Below are 3,591 nucleotides of genomic sequence, written 5' to 3'. Positions count from 1 at the left end.
AGCATCAACTACTGTGAATGATAGCAAACATTTCTTCTCATCCTTGTGGGGACTTCCTGAAGGCCTGAGAAGCACTCTGCAGAGTTTTACTTGTGGGGGTGGGGTGGGTGGGTGAGGGGGAGATAGGAGGGGAAGCTCACCACCACCACCCCGCCCCCCACCCCCAACCTCTAAGGCTTCACACAGTGGGATAATGCCTGGAATGGAAATTGGAGAGCTCCTTAGGAAGAGAGAATTGGAAACAATAGCCAAACTATGGCAAATGTCCCAAGGCTGAGGGTCTGAGGACAATGGGGAGGGAAGCAGAAGAGCAGGCTGAAGCCATCTTGGGAACCAGGTTACTCTTAGTTCACCATGAGGTTTTTTTTGTAGCTATGATGTGATCCGCTTCTCTGTCTCCCATACCTGGAAACCTTAAAAAAAAAAAAGTCTCCAATACTCACTGAAGCTGCCTTGACTGGGGTGTTTGTGGAACTAGTAGAAGGGGCCAAGTTTTACATCTATTTTGGTATAGTGTTGACCAAAGAGAGTATAGGCTGAAGCCAGAGCTGGATCTGGAGAAATCAAATCACCCAGGAATTTGCAGTAATCTTGGAGAGGGCTTTGTAGTGGTTACTTGGGCTCATCCTGTGAAGGTATCAAGGGGTCAGGAGGCCCCTGGCTGACTCTAGGTGACAACGAAGAACGAGCTACAATTTACTGAGTGCTCGCTTGTGCCAGCAACTATGCTATGTAAATACATTGTCTCTGTTTTCCCCGCAGTGATTGCGTGAGAGGGTCTCTCTACTCTCTCCTACGAGACTATCATCATAGTGCCCATTTTACAGATGAAGAAATTAAGGCCCAGAGAAGTGAAGGGACTTGCCCAAAGTCACAGAGATAGAAAAAGTGGACTGGACCTGCTCTCCAGCCGATCGCTCCCCGCAAAAGAAACTGTCATCGTGTCGGCACTTAACCATGCACATGGTGGCTGCTGAGTACGTGTTAAATCAATTCATCTAAGGAAGGCCAAAAGCAGTGCCCTCACGTGTCAGATCTCTGTGCCCTCGGGCAAGTCATACACCCTCTCTAAGCCTAGGTTCCATCTGTGGAATGGGAATTATAATACAGACCTCAGGACTATTGTGGGATTTACATGAGACCAAGTCATAGAATTTCTGTAACTTGCCATACAACCAGCAGCTGTTGTTGCTGCTAAAGATGATGATGGTGGTGGGGACAGAGGAAGGAGCAGGGAAGGAAACCAGGATCTGGAAGTACCAGCCCTGTATCAACTCAGACGCGAAATTCTCAGGAGGCCCTGCCAGTTGCTAAGACGACTGTGTCTTCATTCGTTCGTCATTGCTGGAACACCTACTATGTGCCAATGCTTGATCTCATTTCATTAAAAACCCTGTCTCAGTATGCTCCCAGCTCGGGTGGCCGTGCTGAGGACAAGGCCATCCTCACCCGCACACACGGGCCATGTGTGAGTCCCGGGAACTACTTCTGGTGTGGTTCCGGCGCTGGCAGTGGATGGCACTGAGCACGTCTACTGGCCTGGCCGCAGGGTGTGCGTAATCGGGGCTCCCAGGGGCCCCGAGTTGAGTCTTTCGTGCAGCAGATGTACCAACCCTCCCTCACCATCTGTGACGGCACCAAGCCTGCAGCACCTACCGCACCATCTACAGGACTGCCTACCGCCACAGCCCTGGGCTGGCCTCCACCGGGCTTCGCTCTGCCTGCTGCCCTGGCTGGAAGAGGACCAGCAGGCTCCCCAGGGCCTGTGGAGCAACAATATGTCAGCCACCATGCCAGAATGGACAGAGCGATGTACAGCCAGGCCGTTGTCACCACCCTGCAGGATGGCAGGGCGACACCTGCCAGACAAACGTGGACGAATGCAGTGCTGGAGGGGGCACCTGTCCCCCTCACTGTGTCAACACCGCGGGTGGGTACTCGTGCCAGTGCCGGGAAGGGCACAGCCCATCTGCAGATGGTGTGCTCTGCCTGCCCAAGTGAAGGCCTCCCATGGTAGCCCCGAACCCCACGACAGGAATGGACAGTGCGGAGGCTTCTGTCAAGACTGGATGTGCTGGAGCAGAAGCTGCAGCTGGTGCTGGCCCCACCGCACAGCTGGGCCTCGAGGGCCCTGGAATACAGGCTGCCTGACCCCGACAGCCTCCTGGCTCACTCCTTCCAGCAGCTGGAGAGCATCGACTCCCTGAGTGAGTAGATCTCCTTCCCAGAGGAGCAGCTGGGGTTCTGTTCCTGCAAGAAGGAGCTGTGACAGGCCTGGCCCAGGTCCCTGGCTCTGGCTACTGAGAGCCCATGCCCACTGGGCTGCCTAGCACCCCTGCACCCCTGCCAGTGGGCCCATGGCTGAGGGAAGGTACGAGGGTCCTGCTCGCTGTGCAGCATGTTGGGGGGGCACCTCTGATCTGTGTTAGAATAAGATGAGGGTTCAGGGCAGGGAAAAAGCTCTGTTTTGTTATGAACAGATACTCAATTAATTTCATTTTACAAGTGAGAAAATGAGGTTAGAGAGATGATGTGACTTCCCCAAAGAGAACACAGCTGGAAAGTGGCAGAGGCAGGATTTGAACTTGGACCTGGGTGGCTCCCAAACCTTGTTCTTTCTGCTTTCTAGTCAGTCTTTCCTCCATTCACCAGAACATTTATCAAGCATCAACCAAGTGCTAGGCCTTCTGCAGGGGCAGGGGATACAAGACCCAGACAGTCTGAAAGAAGTTTCCAGGTCAAGTTGGGGAGGTAGACAACTCAGTGGACACTCAATTCAGCATGACAAGCTCTCTGCCAGGGGGAGAGAAGAGGGGCTGTTGCCTTAGATTTGCCTTTCTCTTTGGCCCATGGACCCCTGAGGCACATCTCAAACTTGCCAAGCTGTCTCCAAGCCCCCTGCTCTATAGTGAGGAGGAGACACACCTTCATCCCTCCTCTCTGGGTGAAGGGGATTGTTGCAGTAGGAACAGACAATAATCAACAATCCTCTCCAAAAGAAATCCCTCCCAAGCAGCCTCTCCTCTGTCTCTGTGTCTCTGTCTGTGTCTGCCTAACACACACACACTCCGTGATGACAAGAGGTGGGTGATGGGTTCATGCGGGTAGAACCAGTTTCTCCAGCCTTAGGCATGCCCTGCCTGGGTGGTCCTCGGTGTTTGTTGCCTCTACTCTAAAGGCAAAGTGACAGGACACTTGCATTTAACACCCTGGAACACATGCATTAAAAAGAAATCAGGAAGGGACACCTAGTGGCTCTGTCGGTTAAGCATCCAACTCTTGATTTTAGCTCAGGTCTTGATCTCAGGGTCGTGAGTTCAAGCCCCACACTGGGCTCCATGCTGGGGAGCCTACTCAAAAAAAAATCAGGAAGGAAAGTCACCCAACCATCAATAGTGATTATCTCTGGGGTAAAGTTACGTGTAATCTCTATTTTCTTCTTTTTACTTATTTTATTTATTTATTTTATTATTTGTTTGTTTGTTTACAGGGCACCTGGGTGGCTCAGTTGGTTGAGTGTCCCACTCTTGATTTCAGCTCAGGTCATGATCTCAGGGTCCTGCTCAGCCCAGTCTGCTTATCCCTCTCACT

General features: G+C 52.2%; 1 pseudogene; it reads left to right on the top strand.

Moving 5' to 3' along the window:
* Positions 1-884: 884 nt before the first annotated feature.
* On the top strand, positions 885-2,510 carry LOC118020270 (annotated as a pseudogene).
* The last annotated feature ends 1,081 nt before the right edge of the window (positions 2,511-3,591 follow it).

This window comes from Mirounga leonina, unplaced genomic scaffold (genome assembly GCF_011800145.1).
Source record: "Mirounga leonina isolate KUSES-001 unplaced genomic scaffold, KU_Mleo_1.0 Mir_173, whole genome shotgun sequence".
NCBI lineage: Eukaryota > Metazoa > Chordata > Mammalia > Carnivora > Phocidae > Mirounga > Mirounga leonina.
The sequence above is the reverse complement of the archived record's forward strand: the minus strand, read 5'-3'. Positions and strand labels throughout refer to the sequence as shown.